The sequence below is a fragment of the Odocoileus virginianus genome, unplaced genomic scaffold (assembly GCF_023699985.2).
Source record: "Odocoileus virginianus isolate 20LAN1187 ecotype Illinois unplaced genomic scaffold, Ovbor_1.2 Unplaced_Contig_2, whole genome shotgun sequence".
Taxonomy (NCBI): Eukaryota; Metazoa; Chordata; class Mammalia; order Artiodactyla; family Cervidae; genus Odocoileus; species Odocoileus virginianus.
Window position 1 is genome coordinate 1,101,574 of NW_027224319.1, and position 19,785 is coordinate 1,121,358.

Consider the following 19,785-nt stretch of genomic DNA (forward strand, 5'->3'; position numbering starts at 1 on the left):
ATTACCTCTGAGTATTGCCTCTTTTCCATTCTCTCTATTCTCTCCTTCTAGAACTATTATTAAACATGTATTACATCTTCTCATTCTGTCCTCCATGTCTCTTAACTTTGCTTTCATATTTTTCTTTTCTTTTTCTCCTTGAGAGGCATTGTGGATAATTTCTACCTTATCTTCCAATTTACCAGTTTTTCTCTTTAGCACTGTCTAAACAGAAGCAGAAGATATTTAAGAAGAGGTGGCAAGAATACACAGAAGAACTGTACAAAAAAGATCTTCATGACCCAGATAATCACAATGGTGTGATCACTCACCTAGAGCCAAACATCCTGGAATGTGAAGTCAAGTGGGCCTTAGAAAGCATCACTATGAACAAAGCTAGTGGAGGTGATGGAATTCCAGTTGAGCTATTTCAAATCCTGAAAGATGATGCTGTGAAAGTGCTGCACTCAATATGCCAGCAAATTTGGAAAACTCAGCAGTGGCCACAGGACTAGAAAAGGTCAGTTTTCATTCCAATCCCTAAGAAAGGCAATCCCAAAGAATGCTCAAACTACCACACAATTATGCTCATCTCACACGCTAGTAAAGTAATGCTCAAAATTCTCCAAGCCAGGCTTCAGCAATACGTGAACCGTGAACTTCCAGATGTTCAAGCTGGTTTTAGAAAAGGCAGAGGAACCAGAGATCAAATTGCCAATGTCCGCTGGATCATCGAAAAAGCAAGAGAGTTCCAGAAAAACATCTATTTCTGCTTTATTGACTACATGAAAGCCTTTGACTGTGTGGATCACAAAAAAACTGTGGAAAATTCTGAAAGAGATGGGAATACCAGACCACCTGACCTGCCTCTTGAGAAACCTGTATGCAGGTCAGGAAGCAATAGTTAGAACTGGACATGGAACAACAGACTGGTTCCAAATAGGAAAAGGAGTACGTCAAGGCTGTATATTGTCACCCTGCTTATTTAACTTATATGCAGAGTACATCATGAGAAACGCTGGGCTGGAGGAAGCACAAACTGGAATCAAGATTGCTGGGAGAAATATCAATAACCTCAGATATGCAGATGACACCACCCTTATGGCAGAAAGTGAAGAGGAACTAAAGAGCCTCTTGATGAAAGTGAAAGAGGAGAGTGAAAAAGTTGGCTTAAAGCTTAACATTCAGAAAACTAAGATCATGGCATCTGGTCCCATCACCTCATGGAAATAGAGGGGAGACAGTGTGGAAACAGTGTCAGACTTTATTTTTGGGGGCTCCAAAAATCACTGCAAATGGTGACTGCAGCCATGAAATTAAAAGACGCTTACTCCTTGGAAGGAAAGTTATGACCAACCTGGACAGCATATTAAAAAGCAGAGACATTACTTTGCCAACAAAGGTCCATCTGGTCAAGGCTATGGTTTTTCCAGTGGTCATGTATGGATGTGAGAGTTGGACTGTGAAGAAAGCTGAGCGCTGAAAAATTGATGCTTTTGAACTGTGGTGTTGGAGAAGACTCTTGAGAGTCCCTTGGACTGCAAGGAGATCCAACCAGTCCATCCTAAAGGAGATCAGTCCTGGGTGTTCATTGGAAGGACTGATGCTGAAGCTGAAACTCCAGTACTTTGGCCACCTCATGCGAAGAGTTGACTCATTGGAAAAGACCCTGATGCTGGGAGGGATTGGGGGCAGGAGGAGAAGAGAACGACAGAGGATGAGATGGCTGGATGGCATCACCAACTCGATGGGCATGAGTTTGAGTAAACTCTGGGAGTTGGTGATGGACAGGGAGGCCTGGCGTGCTGCGATTCATGGGGTCACAAAGAGTCAGACACGACTGAGCGACTGAACTGAACTGAACTGAATCTCCTGTTTAAACTCTATTTGTCATATCTACCTTATATTATTCATGGTGTGTGTGTATTAGTTGCTTAGTCATGTCTGACTCTTTGTGGACTGTAGTCCACCAAGCTCCTGTGGTCCATGGGGTTCTCTAAACATGAAGACTAGAGTGGGTTGCCATTCCCTTATCAAGGGTATCTTCTCAACCCAGGGATCAAACTCAGATCTCTTACACTGCAGGCAGATTATTTACCATCTGAGTCACCTGGGAAGCCCCATTATTCATGGTATCCATTTATAAACTCATATTTTAAATTTTTTATTTGTTCTTAATTATTTAAATATATTAGTTTTACATATTAAAAAATCATCTTATAGTTTTAGATCTTTTATCACCTTAAGAGGGTTTTCTGTTTTATTCTGCTAGGTACCTCAGAGTATATCACTGGCTGAGTATACTTTTTGTGTTAATTAATCAACTTTCAGGATCCATATCACACAGGTAGTAGAAATATAAACTCTGAACCCCACGTCAGACAGACCTATCATTTTGAATTCTGAGAGAGACTTTTTTTCTTCTCAGAGACTAGGCTGAGAAAGACAACTTTCTTGTGTCTATGTATTAAGGAGATTTTTTTTCCTAACCACCATGTTACTGAAAGTCCCATCTCACTTGTGGGTTTCAGCTTTAATGCTTATCTTATGAAGACTCAAGTCTTCATTTTCTCTTCCTGTGTGGGTATTTAAATCCAAGTTCCAAGGTTACCAACACAGATATCTCAAGAGGCCCGATACAACATCATTTGACACGCTTACTACTCAGTTTGTCTTCATTTCTAGCCCCTGGAGAGTCCCTTACTTTCCTGCAAGTTCAGCTCTATATTACAATGTTGTTACTTTTTATTCAGAGCTGTTAGGAGTTTAGTGGTAGAAGATTTGGGGGTTTGAGTCCAAACTACTGCTGGAAACAGATGTAAGATTGTTCTGTTTTTCTGAGCTTCAGATAAGAAGTTCAAAAGCATACTTCAATTCAGCAAACACTTACTGGTCACTTACCTGATGATGAAATTTTTATGTGTCAACTTGGCTAGGTTCTTGTGCCCTGCTGTTTGGTTAAACAGTAGTTTAGGTGGGTAGATGTGATTAAAATCCACAATCAGTTGACTTTAAGCAAAGGAGATTATACTTGATGTGTGTGGAACTCACCCAATCAGTTAAAAGTCTTAAAAGCAAAAACCCAGGTTTTCCAGAGAAGGAATTCTGCCTCAAGAGTTAACGGAAAAATCTTGCCTGAGTTTCCAGCCTGCTGGCCTCCTCTACAGATTTCAAATTTAAGTCTGCAAAATCAACTCTTGCCTGAGTTCCTAGCCTGTACCTTGCCCCACAGATTCTGCCTTGCCAGCCCCCACAACCACATGAACCAATTCCTTAAAATCAATCTACACACCTATATATCTCCTATTGGATCTGTTTCTCCACAGAAACCTAACTAATGTATTCATTGTGAATAAGGCCCTGTGATGGACAAAAAGATGAATAAGATTCAATCACTTTTCTTGCCCTCGCACAACATATAATCTAGTGATAGACAAACAGTTACCCCCAAAAATAAAGTGCATGTTAAGTCACTTCAGTCATGTCTGACTCTGCGACCCTATGAACTATAGCCTGCCAGGCTCCTCTGTCCATGGAATTCTCCAGGCAAGAATATTGGAGTGGGTTGCCATGCCCTTCTCCAGGGGATCTTCCCGACCCAGGGGTTGAACCCGCATCTCCTGTGTCTCCTGCACTGGCAGGCAGGTTCTTTACCACTAGGCTACCTGGGATAATTCAAACCATTATAAAGTTTAAAGGTTTAACCTTTAAACCTTTAAAAGTTTAAAGGTCATATTATAGTTTAAAGGTTATTGGTTCACCTATTCCATAAACATTTATTAAGCATCTGTTGTTAGTGGGATGCTGCTAGTTGCCAGAGATAGAAAATGTAAAGCACAGATATCTCCCTTGGAACATTGTCTAGTGTGGGAGTCAGGTACAGATAGATAAAATGTAGCATGTAAGTACAAAGATAGAGACAGGTAGATTCTACTGTGTGAGTAGCCGAACTCAGCGTGGAGGGTTGGGGAAGTCACCCTGGAAGAGGTGATGCCTGATAGCCTGTCCTAAATTTAAATGGGACTTTGGTTGTTTTTCAGTCACTCAGTCATGTCTGACTCTCTGTGACCCCATGAACTGCAGCATGCCAGGCTTCCCTGTCCTTCACCATCTCCTGGAGTTTGCTCAAACTCATGTCCATTGAGTTGGTGATGCCATCCAACCATCTCATCCTCTGTCGTCCCCTTCTCCTCCTGCCTTCAATCTTTCCCAGCATCAGGGGACTCAGCTAGGCAAAAGTGAGATAAAAATTAAGGTAGGGATTCTAGGCAAATGGACAGCATTAGCAAAGGAATGGAAGTAGAAAATAACAAGTTGCAAAGTTCCTGCATATAAAATATGAGGCAGGAAATGGTGGGAGACGGGGCTAAGAAGTAATACGATGGAAGGAGGGAGCATAAGGTTGAAGGCTTCTTGAAGTGGTGTTTCAACTTGATGGAGAGATGAGAAATATTTTAATAGGTGAAGATGAGGAGGGAAGGAAGAAAACAGTACTCTGGGAGAAAACACAGAATGCATGAAGGGGACACTGAGAAATAAGAATACAGAGGTAGATTATGGCCAAACTACAGAGAGCTCTGAGTGATTGATGACTCCCAGAGTAGAGGCTTAAATGTACTCCCTCAGGTAGTGGCTAGAGGCCTGTGACAAACAGAAGCTAATCAGGAAATTGCGGTTATAAACACCTACCACCTCCAAGGACTTGGAAGGCCCTGAAAGACACACCTGGCCATGGCATTCAGCTCCCTCGGAAAGACCAGGAAACATCTGTGCCACCGTGACCTGCCTGAATCCGCTCTCTCCCCATTCTTCTTGGCACTGCAAAAACTGGGAACAGAACAAAGGCTAAGGCAAGCCCCAGCCTGGGTTCTAGAGAAAAACAATAACAAGAGGGGGGCCGACCCAATTTACTAGTGGAGAAGAAGAGGTGGACCCTGTCAGGTCTCATCAAGGAGAATATAATAAAAGACTCATTGTTACTGTTTTCTCCCCTTGTGAAATGGGGCTCTCCACAGTAAACTGTGACTGAATGAACACTGACCTGGAAAGGAAACCTGGGTTCTAGTCCAGATTCTGTCACTAGCTTGTTGTGTGGATTAGGCAAGTTGCTTCACTTCTCTGGGTCTCTGTTTCCCCATTTACTGTGGCTACTAGAAAAGTTAAAATTTTACATAAGGCTCACATTTGTCATCTGCATTATACTTCTACTGGATAGTGTTGATTTAAACCTTTGCCATGCCCAACAAAGAAGGTGACAGTATATCTCTTTGACCAACATCTTTAGGATAAAATATGGACCCCTAAACTTCCTCACACTCTACCAAAACACGCTTTATTTGGTGCCAACAGCATATGGGTTACTTAGGGTTCTTTTTTTTTTTTTTAAGGGGTACTTAGAGTTCTTGGAGTGGACAAAGTCTACGAGTGAGGGAGACAAATGAAGAAAGTCATTCTATTTTGTGCTTAAATAATGGAGTGCTGTTTCATAGAAGCATGCGAGACTTTCAGCAAGGTTTTTCATCTCTATGCCAATTTCCTCTACTGTAAAATGAGATAAGATCACTTTCCACCTTGCTTTTTAATTTGCATTTCCCAAAGCTTCTCATACAATATCTTACTCAACATTTACAACCACCTAGAGATTTAGACAGAGTAAAGATCATTCTCTCCACTTTATAGATGAGTAAACTAAGTCAAGAAAAGGTTCATTTGGTCACGTACATAAAACTGAGCCTTTGAACTTGGGTCTTGCAACTGTAAAGTCACTGCTGTCTCCATTACTTTGTGCTACCTGTCACTGCACAATATTCACTTGACTGAAACTTAATGCTCTTCCTCGCTATTTAGTTCTTCCTCTGTATGCTCCCATCTCCTTAACCAGACTATGTTCTTTGAATGTACTACCCATGCCATGTCCATGTCTGAAGCCACAATACTATCTAATGCCCATCATCAGCAGGAACTCAGAACTGAGACTAAGTAAAGTGACTCAGAGGGTAAAGAATCCACTTGCAATGCAAGAGACCTGGGTTCGATCCCTGGCTCAGGAAGATTCCCTGGAGAAGGAAATGGCAACCCACTCCAGTATTCTTGCCTGGAGAATTCCATGAACAGAGGAGCCTGGCAGACTACAGTCCACGGGGTCACAAAGAGTCAGACACAACTGAGCAACTAACACTTAAAATGTGGTACAGAGGGCCATGATAGGAAGAGCTGGGTGGGAATCCCTGTTTCCCAACACACTGCAGGAAAGCTGAAGCTTGCCTCTGGAGAAGATGCTATAGATTGTTGGGCAGGAAGTTCAGTCCTTTTAAAGAAGGGCAAAAGGCAGAAAACAGATAAGCAGGAGAGGATTTAGCTTTGACTAACTGCAACCTCAAGGCAGAGTTTTTAGCAGGTTATATAACAGATTCTGGCACTATCTGTTTATATCATCCAGAGTGCTGCTGATTCCAGTCCTTGATGTTTTTCGGGGAGGGTGGGCTGGGAAATAGTTCTCTGTCTCTCAGGGCCTTTGTAAACAATGAATGATGAGAACTTACAGAGTCAGCACTGAATGGTACAAAATCCAGAGCAGCACATCTTTAGTAATTACCAGCATTTCTTTGTAGATTTTGAGATGAGATTTAAACAAAACAGGAGAGTCCTTTTCCTAAAGATTGCACCTTGGTAAGATATAACTTAGGGACTAAATCCACCTTTCTCAACATTGAATCCAAAGCTGTCACTCAAAAAATATATGCTGAATGACTTGGTAATCATTACCGAAAGAATGCGCTTTGTAGTTTTCCCTAGGAATAAAAACTGGCTCCAGTGATGCTATATTTGGAAGCTTGTGAGCAAGGAGAAATCATGGCGCTGGCACATTTTAAGTAAGTCCTTCTACATATCCATGAAGGTAGAAAAGGGGCATGTGGTTGTAACTAACTGCACTGATTTCATGTAACTACCAGGAAATAGATTCACTCTACAGAAATTCTTGGGTGACACTGAAGCTTCAATGGGTCTTTTCCAATGAGTCAGATCTTCGCATCAGGTGGCCAAACTATTGGAGTTTCAACTTCAACATCAGTTTTTCCAATGAATATTCAGGACTAATTTCCTTTGGGATGGACTGGCTGGATCTCCTTGCAGTCCCAGGGACTCCCAAGAGTCTTCTCCAACACCACAGTTCAAAAGCATCAATTCTTGGGCTAAGCCTTCTTTATGGTCCAACTCTCACATCCATACATGACTACTGGAAAACACCATAGCTTTGACTAGATGGACCTTTGTTGGCAAAGTAATGTCTCTGCTTTTTAATATGCTGTCTAGGTTTGTCATAGCTTTTCTTCCAAGGAGCAAGCGTCTTTTAATTTCATGGCTGCAGTCACCATCTGCAGTGATTTTGGAGCCCCCAAAAATAAAGTCTGTCACTGTTTCCACTGTTTCCCCATCTATTTGCCATTAAGTGATGGGACCAGATGCCATGATCTTAGTTTTCTGAATGTTGAGTTTTAAGCCAACTTTTTCACTCTCCTCTTTCACTTTCATCAAGAGGCTCTTTAGTTCTTCTTTGCTTTCTGCCATAAGGGTGGTGTCATCTGCATATCTGAGGTTATTGATATTTCTCCCGGCAATCTTGATTCCAGCTTGTGCTTCATCCAGCCCAGCATTTTGCATGATGTATTCTGCATATAAGTTAAATAAGCAGAGTGACAATATACAGCCTTGATGTACTCCTTTCCCAATTTGGAACCAGTCTGTTGTTCCATGTCCAGTTCTAACTGTTGCTTCTTGACCTGCATACAGGTTTCTCAAGAGGCAGGTCAGGTGGTCTGGTATTCCCATCTCTTTCAGAATTTTCCACAGTTTTTTGTGATCCACACAGTCAAAGGCTTTGGTGTAGTCAATAAAGCAGAAGTAGATGTTTTTCTGAAACTCTCTTGCTTTTTTGATGATCCAGCAGATGTTGGCAATTTGATCTCTGGTTTCTCTGTCTTTTCTAAATCCAGCTTGAACATCTGGAAGTTCACAGTTCACATACTGTTGAAGCCTGGCTTGGAGAATTTTGAGCATTACTTTGCTAGTGTGTGAGATGAGTACAATTGTGTGGTAGTTTGAACATTCTTTGGTATTGCCTTTCTTTGGGATTGGAATGAAAACTTTTCTAGTCCTGTGGCCACTGCTGAGTTTTCCAAATTTGCTGACATATTGAGTGCAGCACTTTCATAGCATCATCTTTTAGGATTTGAAATAGCTCAACTGGGAATTCCATCATCTCCACTAGTTTTGTTCATAGTGATGCTTCTAAGGCCCACTTGACTTTGCATTCCAGGATGTCTGGCTCTAGGTGAGTGATCACACCGTTGTGATTATCTTGGTTATGAAACTCTTTTTTGTACAGTTCTTCTGTGTATTCTTGCCACCTCTTCTTAATATCTTCTGCTTCTGTTAGGTCCATAGCATTTCTGTCCTTTATTGAGCCCATCTTTGCATGAAATGTTCCCTTGTTATCTCTAATTTTCTTGAAGAGATCTCTAGTCTTTCCCATTGTATTGATTTCCTCTATTTCTTTGCAATGATCACTTTAGAAGGCTTTCTTATCTCTCCTTGCTATTCTTTGGAACTCTGCATTCAGTTTGGTATATCTTTCCTTTTCTCTTTTGCCTTTAGCTTCTCTTCTTTTCTCAGCTATTTGTAAGGCCTCCTCAGACAACCATTTTGCCTTTTTGCATTTCTTTTTCTTGGGGATGGTCTTGATCACTGCCTCCTGTACAATGTCACAAACCTCCATCCATAGTTCTTCAGGCACTCTGTCTATCAGATCTAATCCCTTGAATCTATTTGTCACTTCCACTGTATAATTGTAAGGGATTTGATTAAGTCATATCTGGATGGTCCAGTGGTTTTACCTAGTTTCTTCAATTTAAGTCTGAAAATGGCAGTAAGGAGTTCATGATCTGAGCCACAGTCAGCTCCTGGTCTTGTTTTTGCTAACTGTAGAGAGTTTCCCCATCTTTGGCTGCAAAGTATAGACTCAATCTGATTTCGGTGTTGACCATCTGGTGATGTCCAGGTTTAGAGTTTTCTCTTGTGTTGTTGGAAGAGGGTGTTTGTTATGACTGGTGTGTTCTCTTGGCAAAACTCTATTAGCCTTTGCCCTGCTTCATTCTGCACTCCAAGGCCAAATTTGCCTGTTACTCCAGGTGTTTCTTGACTTCCTACTTTTGCATTCCAGTTCCCTATAATGAAAAGGACATCTTTTTTTGGGTATTAGTTCTAGAAGGTCTCATAGGTCTTCATAGAACCATACAGCTTTTTCAGTATTACTGGTTCGGGCATACTTGGATTACTGTGATATTGAACAGTTTGCCTTGAAAACAAACAGAGATCATTTTGTCATTTTTGAGATTGCACCCAAGAACTGCATTTCAGACTCTTTTGTTGACTATGAGGGCTATTCCATTTCTTCTAAGGGATTCTTGCCCACAGTAGTAGATATAATGGTCATCTGAATTAAATTTGCCCATTCCAGTCCATTTTAGTTCACTGATTCCTAAAATGTCAATGTTCATTCTTGCCATCTCCTGTTTGACCACTTCTCAATTTACCTTGATTCATGGACCTAACATTCCAGGTTCCTAGGCAATATTGTTCTTTACAGCATCAGACTTTACTTCCATCACCAGTCAAATCCATAGCTGGACGCTGTCTTTGCTTTGGTTCCGTCTCTTAATCTTTTTTCTGTTAATTCTCTTTCTTTCTTAGTTATTTTTCCACACTTCTCCAGCAGCGTACTGGGTACCTACCAACCTGGGGAGTCATCTTTCAGTGTCCTATCTTTTTGCCTTTTCATACTTTTCATGGGGTTCTCAAGGCAAGAATACTGAAGTGGTTTGCCATTCCCTTCTTCAGTGGACCACATTTTGTCAGAACTCTCTGCCATGACCCGTCCATCTTGGGTGGCCCTACACAGCATGGCTCATAGTTTCATTGAGTTAGACAAGGCTAGAATAGCCTTTCCAATAAATGGTGCTGAGACAACTGGATATCCCCATGTAAAAGAATACAGTTGAACCTTTACCTCACATTGTATTCAAAACTAACTCAAAATGGATCCTAGCCTTAGTGTAAGATAGAATGCTATAAAACTCCTAAAATTTTCTTTTAAGAGATACAGAGGGATAAATCTTCATGACTTTGGGTTAGGCAATATTTTTTAGATATGTACCAAAAGCATAAGTAACCAAAAAAAAAAAAAAAAAAAAAGACTTCATGAAGACCTTTTGTGCATCAAAGGCCACCATCAAGAAAGTAAAAAGACAACCCACAGAATGAGAGAGAATATCTGCAAATCATATATCTGATAAGGGCCTAGGGCAAGATTATAAAAAGAACTCTTGCAACACAACAACGAAAAGACAGCCCTTTTTTTAAGGGCAAAGGACTTGAACAGACATTTCTCCAAAGAAGACATATAAAGGGCCAACAAGTATATGAAAAGATTTTCAACATCATTAGCCATGAGGGCAATGAAAATTGAAACCACTTTGAGATACCTTTTCATACCCACTAGGATGGGTGTAATAAAAAAAGACAGACAGTACGTGTTGGCAAGCTTGTGGAGATATGGAAACTCTCATACATTACTGGTGGAAATGTAAAAAAAAACAGTTTGGAAAACAGTTTGACAGTTCCTCACAAATTTAACGCAGAGTTACCATATGACTCAGTAATTCTACTGCTTGGCATACACCCAAAAGAATTGCAAACAGGTATTTAAACAAATATTTTACATGAATGTCATAGCAGCACTATTTCAATTGGAAAAAGATGGTAACAGCCCCAAAGTTCATCAACCAATGAATGAATAAATAAAATGTGCTATATCCAAACAATGGAATATTATTCAATGATAAAAAATAATGAAGTACCAATACATACTACAATATAAATGAACCTTGAAAACATGCTAAGTGAAACAAGTTAGACACAAAAGACCACACTGGAGGATTTCGTTTATATTAAATATCTGAAATAAGCAAATTCATAGAAAACAGGTTAATGGTTGTGAGGGTTAGGAAATGGGGAGATGTAAAGCAAATGCTTAATGGTACAGGGTTTCCTTTTGAGGTGGTGAAAATGTCCTGGAGTTAGATAGTGGCAATGATGAACAACATTGTAAATGTCAAGGATTCTCTGATTCTTCAACACAAACAGTAGTCAATATCCCAGAGACAAATGACTCAGTGCAGTGAATCATGGCTAAAAAGTTCCAGATTTCTCTTTCTTTAAAAAAAAAAAGCCCACTAACTAGGACAACTTGGTAGACTGGTAAAGTGGGCAATAAACTGACACTAAAAGCAAACTCAAAGCTTTTGAGTTAGAAGTCCCATTTAAGCTGAAGATGAAGATCAGAAGAAAGAAGACCTACTAAAAGAGGAAGATGACTTTCTCTGAGGTAGTCTATAGGGCTGCTGAGGAATTACCAGTTCTTTAAAAGTTCATTTAGGGTTGTCTAAGGACATGAAAGGGCTAAAAGATGCTTACTCCTTAGAAGGAAAGTTGTGACCAACCTAGATAGCATATTAAAAAGCAGAGACATTACTTTGCCAACAAAGGTCCATCTGGTCAAGGCTATGGATTTTCCAGTGGTCATGTATGGATGTGAGAGTTGGACTGTGAAGAAAGCTGAGTGCTGAAAAATTGATGCTTTTGAACTGTGGTGTTGGAGAAGACTCTTGAGAGCCCCTTGGACTGCAAGGAGATCCAACCAGTCCATCCTAAAGGAGATCAGTCCTGGGTGTTCATTGGAAGGACTGATGTTGAAGCTGAAACTCCAGTACTTTGGCCACCTCATGCAAAGAGTTGACTCATTGGAAAAGACCCTGATGCTGGGAGAGATTGGGGGCAGGAGGAGAAGGGGGTGACAGAGGATGAGATGGCTGGATGGCATCACCGACTCGATGGGCATGAGTTTCAGTAAACTCCGGGAGCTGGTGATGGACAGGGAGGCCTGGCGTGCTGTGATTCATGGGGTCGCAAAGAGTTGGACATGACTGAGCGATTGAACTGAACTGAACTGAAGGACATGAAGGAGACCTGGATGGGATGATGATAATAACAATGGCAACTAACATCTATTTGGGCAGCATAATGTGTCAAATACTATGCTAAGTATATACACACCACAACTTATTAGGTAAGTGTTATAATTATTGCTTCCCTGGTGGCTCAGTGGTAAAAGAATCTGCCTGCCAACACAGGAGACGCAGGTTTGATCCCTGGGTTGGGAAGATTCTCTGGAGAAGGAAATGGCAACCCACTCCAGTATTCTTGCCTGGGAAAAGGAAAAACAGAAGTTTCATCAAGATAACTTGCCTTAGCTTGCTCAGGTAGTAAATGATAGGAGCCAGGATACAAATTCATATCTGAATCTTTCCCAAGGTTGAGTCTTTAATCTATACACTTTGTGACCTCTTACAGAACACTTAGATAGGCAGAATTGACCCCTCTCATCCCATATGTACCTCAAACCCTGGAGGTGAGTTGCCCGTATTGTTGAGTCTTATTCTCTTCCTTACAGAGAAAAAAGACAGTACCAGGAAAAAAGATCAAGACGTTTGGCCACGGGGAAGGAAGGATTGGAGTGATGAAAAGAGAACTAATTGACCATTGGGCAAATATCAGGCACTTCATATATTTCCTTTTACATTAAAGCAAAAGTATATTTATTGATTTTCTGATACTATATAATTATCATAAAAATCTCAAGTAAAAAGGAGAAAGTAAAAACCTTTCTCAATCTTATTTCCCAAGTTCAGTTCAGTTGCTCAGTCGTGTCTGACTCTTTGTGACCCCATGAATCGCAGCACGCTAGGCCTCCCTGTCCATCACCAACTCCCGGAGTTTACTCAAACTCATGCCCATCAAGTCGGTGATGCCATCCAGCCATCTCATCCTCTGTAAACTCTAACTGGTTTGATGAATATAAAATAGAATGTAATACTATTGATATAATAAACACTTGTACTTTGATTTCTGTAATCTTCATAATCCTGAAGATAGGTAGTATTATCTTCATTTGAGAGATCAGATAAAAGCCTAGGGAGATTAAATACCTTGTCTAAGGTGGACAGTTCAAAACCAGAAAGCATGGTGACTTCAAAGACCCGGTAACTTTTCAGGACTGTGCCTCTGGCAACTGAATCTTCTGTGCAAGTTCCCTGCCTAACAATTCTCCAGGTTCTCAGACCCCCAGTTTTGTTCCTATCCTGCCTCCATTCTACTCCAATCCTATAAAATACTCCCTTAATTTCTGATAATGGCACTTTCTGATAAGAGAAAAAAAGAATGAAAAATCTTCAACATGTAAAGCTATTTAGGGATGGAATAACAGGCTATAAGCAGGAGCAACCTGCAAACCTCATTGGGTCTCTATAGCTTTTTTCAGTTGAACAGTTCAATATTAGAAATAGGTATTTCCATTTTCTCCATATAATCTCTCTCCCGACACTTTCATCTATTTCCTCTCTCTCTCTTTTAAGTAGATGGTCAGGAAAAGCTCTGGGAATGTTGGTTTCTAAATGGATTTATATCTTTTAAAAAAAACAAACACCTAAGCAAACAAACTAACAACAATAACAAAAAAAACCCCAAATGCTAAAGTATGAAGAATGAAAGTTTCCACTCATAACATGCAGTACTATAGTGCAGAAGTTAGAAAAGAAGATGGCTGGAGTCTGATAACTTAATAACAGTTTACTCCTGAGTGGAGAAGGGAAGATAAGAAGGTTTTATTTAAAACAAGGGCTCTGCACATAAAAAGAATGGAACTAGAGTTGAAAAGAGCTGTTTCATAACATTTTTTTTAAGAATGGCAATTCTTTTTTTTTAGAGGAATAACATTAAAAAACGTATTTACTTAGTTATTTGCCTGCCGCGGGTCCCAGCTGCAGCATGAGGGATCTTTCCTGCAGTGCTCAGGTTCAGTAGTTGTGGCCCGAGGGCTTAGCTGTGCTGCACCATGTGGGATCTTAGTTCCCTGGCCAGGGATGGAACCCACATCCCCTGTATTGTACGGTGAATTCGTTACCACCGGACCACCAAGAAAGTCCCTTGTGACATTCTTTAAAAAAAAAAAATTCAGTACATTCTTTTAGTGAAAGCCCTCTTCCCAATCCTACCCCCAAACTGAAGTCCAATCAATGTTAAAGGTATGGCCATCTTTAGCAACGAAGGGGTTATGGCTCACAGTTGCTAGGCTTATCAGTTTGTTAAGAAATGCATCATCGTAAGAAAAGCTCAGAAATGAGAGACAAGACATTTGGATTGCTTTCATCCAAGTGTTGCCACCAATTTTCTTGGGCAAGTCTCTTCAATCCTCCAGAAACTCAGATTCTCCAGTTGTAATATGGTGCTGTGTGCTGTGCTTAGTTGTTCAGTCATGTCCAACTCTTTACGACCCCATGGACTGTAGCCCGCCAGGCTCCTCTGTCCATGGGGTTCTCCAGGCAAGAATACTGGAGTGGGTTGCCATGCCCGCCTCTAGGGATCTTCCCAAACCAAGGATCAAACCCAGGTTTCCTGCATTGCAGATGGATTCTTTACCATCTGAGCCACTAGGGAAGCCCTGTAATATGGTAGTTCAACCAAATGACATCTAAAGCTACTTCTAAAAAATGCTCTATAATGCTCCCCAGAGTTAGTCTTAGAGTCTTAGATTATTAAAAATCAGACTTTCCCAAGCTGTGTTCTGTGAAATTTATTAAGTGTTAGGTGGAAGCTGTTCTGTAGCTAAATGATTTTAGGAAACGCTGGCTTAAGACTCATCCTGCACTGAAAAAGCAGAGATGTGAAAAAGCCGTATTTTCCCTCCTGACATGGTATTCTCTGAAATACAGTGTTGTGTTCCAGAAGCCTCCACATGAGTCATCTCAAATGGGAACAACCTCTCTGGATGAGGATTAGCAACTGACCTAAGCAGAAAATTACATTACCCAGTCTGATTACAGTGACATCATTATACAGATAAGCTCTCGATAGAATAAGTATCCACTAATCCATTTTTTAAACAGATAATCAATAAGGGCTGAGCTAATGTCATTAAATTGCAACAATAATACCCATCACTCAAAACTATAGATTAGAAAGCTACTCAAGCAGGAAGGAAAACATTTACATTTAGAGAGTCCCAGGTAATAGACTTTCAATTCCAAAGATAATTGAAACCTTGGAGCCTATTATTGGCAGCCATCTGGATGCTGGAAGGAAATTGTTAATCCCTCTGATATCTAACTCCAAGTATTTCTTTCTTTACTTGGAATACTTTTGCTGGGCATCTGAAATTGAAATGTTTAAGGCACAGAGTTATGCGAACTATTATGTTTGAATAGTATATGCAATAGTAGAACTGGACAGTGGAACGTAAAAGATTATCCAGGCCAAATTGTCCCCACACTTAGAACATACGCACACACTCCCTACCTATTTCTAGTTAGTGGTAGGGTCAAGATCTAAATCTAACTTTCATTTCCTATTCCAGTGCTCATCACTTTATCAGGGAAAATATATAGGAGATATTTATGTGAAAGAGAAATCTGCAAAGTTTTGCTTTTAAAATAGCAATTAAAAATATCAGTAACTAGAAGACTATCTGTACTCTATCAATTCATTAAAACTACAAAAATATAACAAACTGGATTACACATGATTTTAGGAAAATATATCATGCTACATAAAAACCAGAAGTTTTCATAGCCCTGAATTATACAATTAGTTATTCATTCTTTCATTACCTCATCTAAATATTTGCTAAAATGCTAAAAGTGTTGGTTGCTCAGCTGTATTCGACTCTTGCGACCCCATGGACTCTAGCTCACCAGGCTCTTCTGTTCATGGGATTTTCCAGGCAAGAATACTGGAGTGGGTTGCCATTCACTTCTCCAGGGGATATTCCCCACCCAGGAATGTGCTTTTAAACCCAGGTCTCCTGAATTGCAGGCAGATGCTTTATCATCTGAGCCATATAGTTAAATCATACACTGTGTCAGATACTAGGGATTTAAACATGAATAAGATTATAAATCTCATACACAACTTCTAATATTAATGTTTAGTCACTGCTGATGTGAATATCAGTATTTACTAAGCATTATTATGTGCAAGGCATTAACTTGTCCTCAAGACTCTTAGGACCTAGTAAGCGAGACAAAACACATACGAATGTGGCAGGCAGAGTTCTAAGATGGCCCCAGCTTTCCCAGGATTCTTGAATATGATGGATTTTATTTCCATGAATAGGTTATTACATGGCACAACTGACTTTAATATAGGGCATTTATTCTGGTGGACCTAATCTAACCACACAAGCCCTTTGAAAGCACAGTTTTCTCCAGTTGGTGGCAGAAGTCAGAGATTTGAAACAGTTAGGATTTGATGTGCCATTGCTGGAGTAAGATTGAGAAGGCCACATGTTAAGAAATGCAAGCAGACACTAGGAGCTGAGAATGGCCTGTGGCTAACAGTTGGCAAGGAAACAAGGAGCTCTAAGGCCTACAACCACAAGGAACTGAATTCTGCCACCAAGAATGAGAAAAAAAGCAGATTTCTCCGGACCAGAACTCAACCCAGCCACTTTGATTTTGACCTTTTAATACCTTAAGCAGAGAATCTAGCTACCCTGTCAGACTACTGACCTACAGAACTGTGAACTAATAAATGGATGTTACAAAGCAATAGGAAATTAACACAACAAACCATTACCATAGGAACTGTGTGAGTTCAGAGCATCTGCTAAAATGGCAAGATAGGTCTGGAAAAACAATACATAACTGTGTGTGCATGTGTGTTAGTTATTCAGTTGTGTATGACTCTTTCCAACCCCATGGACCCCACCAGAAGCTCCTCTGTCCATGGAATTTTCCAGGCAAGAATGCTGGAGTGGGTTGCCATTTCCTTCTCCAGGGGATCTTCCTGATCCAGGGATTGAATCCAGGTCTCCTGCACTGCAGGCTGACTCTACCATCTGAGCCACCCCATGCTGTAATAATAGTAATATATAGTCTCCCTTCAAACCAGGCTAGAAAAGTTCCCTTGTACTATAACAGAGCCCATGTGTCCTCCAGAAATCTTGAGAGAAAACTCCTAAGTGTAGCCATATGAATTCTACAGCTAAAGGTCTTGGAGAATATTATGGACTGTTTCACTAGAAGCTTCTGATGCTTTTCCCTTCTTTAGGAAGCACAAGATTTGCCCTAGAGCAAGCCTCTTTTCTGCCAAGTCAGGTTTCCTTTCCTCTCCTGGGCTACCTGCAACAAAAGCTCCACCTAGAAAGCACGGATCATCTTTCTCCCTCTTTCCCTTCTATTTTCTCTTTTAAATATTTGTTAGCTGACCACTTCATGCCAAACACTGTGCATAGATAAAAGACTGCAGTGACTCAGAAGAGGTGGAGATTACTTCTGGCTACCTGGGGATGGGGTATATTGGAAAGGTAAAAAATTACTTTACTGGGCTTTTGCATAAGCAAAGAAGTCACAATTCAGGAATCAAGAATGCTGAAGGAAGGGCTCTATACCCAGAATTCAAAAATCTCTATTCCTCTCATTCTAGTTGCTGGATGCAAAGCCCTTGTCTAATACTGCAGCTGCTGCATGAGTTGGCATTCTCCTAATTTAAGCCTGATGAACAGAGGAAATCAGATTGCTCATACAATTCAATTATGTTGTCAAAGACACAAACAGTTCCCTCTCAATTCACAGCAGTGTCTGCAAATTTAAAATATAGGTGGGTTTCACAGGGATGAGCAAGGCTTTAGAACCAGTGATTACATGTATTGTGCTCACTTAGTGCTAGAAATGCTCAAAATAAAGATTTAAAAGGAAAATCTTTAAAAGCCCATCTCATCTGTATTACAAGGAGATCAAACCAGTCAGTCCTCAAGGAAATCAATCCTGAATATTCATTGGAAGGACTTAAAGCTCCAATACTTTGGCCATCTGATGACAACTCATTAGAAAAGACCCTGATGCTGGGAAAGGTTGAAAGCAGAAGGGGACAACAGAGGATGAGATGATTGGATGGCATCACTGACTCAATGGATATGAGTTTGAGCAAGCTCCCAGAGTTGGTGATGGACAGGGAAGCCTGGAGTGCTGCAGTTCATGGGGTCGCAAAGAGTCAGACACGACTGAGCAACTAAATTGCACTATCTGTATTACACTTACCTGTATCACCAATCTCTTCCTTCTTAGTTGTTTCAAGTTTTGTTTTCTTTTGAAAAAATGTTTCATATGTGCTTTAAGAAGGATGTATAGTTGACTGTAGAACAGTGTGGGGGGTAAGAGCATCAATCCTTCCAACTCCCCAGCTCAGGGGAAAATCTTTAAATAATACTGTCAGCCTTTCAGACCGAATCCAAGGTTCCACATCTGAGGATTCAACCAACCAGAGCTGTGCTGTGCTGTGTGTGTGTGTGTGTGTGTGTGTGTGTGTGACCCCATGGACTGTAGCCCATCAGGCTCCTCTGTCCATGGGGTTTTCCAGATTTTTCCAGACAAGAACACTAGAGGGGGTTGCCATTTCCTCCTCCAGGGTATGTTCCCAACCCAGTGATCCAGCCTGCATCTCCTGCATTGGCAGGTGGGTTCTTTATTGCTGGGCCACCAGGGAAGCCTTTTACTTCAAAGGTTCTCATTTAGATCCACATGCTATTGTGCTGTCTGGGATTTTTACTGTCTTTTTAAAATTCCATAATTATACATAATTCTTATAAAATGTTCGTTTAGACTTCTAGAGGAAAGTTTATTCATTTATTTGCTCACCTCTCTTCCCTAGTACTTAGTGATGTTTAGTATCTTTTCATGTGCCTGTTGGAGATATGTATATCTTCTTTGGAAAAACGTCTATTCATCTTTTCTGTCCATTTTTAAGTTGGGTTTTTTTTTGTCATTGAGTATGAATTCTGTATATTTTGAGGTATTAACCTCTTATCAGATATATCATTTGCAAATATCTTCTCCAATCTGGTAGGCTGTCCTTGACTCATGGTTTTTTCTGCAGTGCAAAAGCTTTTCAGTTTGAGGTAATCCCATTTGTTTACTTTTGCTTTTGTTTCTCTAGCTTGAGGAGACATACCTAGAATGATATTGCTACGAGCAATGTCAAAGAGCATACTGCCTTTAGGAGGTTTATGGTTTCAGGTCTTTCATTCAAGTCTTTGATCCATTTTGAGTTAATTGTGTATGGTGTAAGACAGTGGTTTTCTTCCTTCCTTCCTTCCTGAGTTAGGAATTGTTCCCTTCTCTTTAATTTTTTGGACAGTTTGAGAAGGATAGGTATTAAACGTTCTTTGAATGTGTGGTAGAATTCACCTGGGAAGCAATCTGGTCCTGGACTTTAAGTTTTTGGGGGGCTTTTTGATTACTGTTTCAATCTCTGTACTAGTGAGTGGTCTTCAGATTTTCTATTTCTTCCTGAGGTCTTGGAAAGTTGTATGATTCTAAGAATTTGTCCATTTCTTGTAGACTGCCCAATTTGTGGGTATATAGCTGTTAATAATATTCTCTTATAATTCTATTTCTGTGGTGTATATTGTTATTTCCTCTCTTTCACTTCTGATCTATCAGGGTCCTCTACTTCTTCTTAGCTAATTTTGCCAATGGTTCGTCAATCTCGTTGATTTTTTCAAAGAACCAGCTTTTAGTTTCATTGGGCTTTTCTGCTGTCTTTTACTCTCTTATTTCATTTATTTCTGCTCTGATCTTTATTATTTTCTTCCTTCTACTAACGTTCATCTTTGCTTGTTCTTTCCTTACTAGTTCC

General features: G+C 40.3%; 1 protein-coding gene across 1 annotated transcript in view; it reads right to left on the reverse strand.

The window, feature by feature from the left end:
* SYN2 (synapsin II) overlaps positions 1-19,785 on the reverse strand; it is a 150,533-nt gene that overhangs the window by 67,982 nt on the left and 62,766 nt on the right. The gene's annotated exons all lie outside the window — the stretch shown is intronic.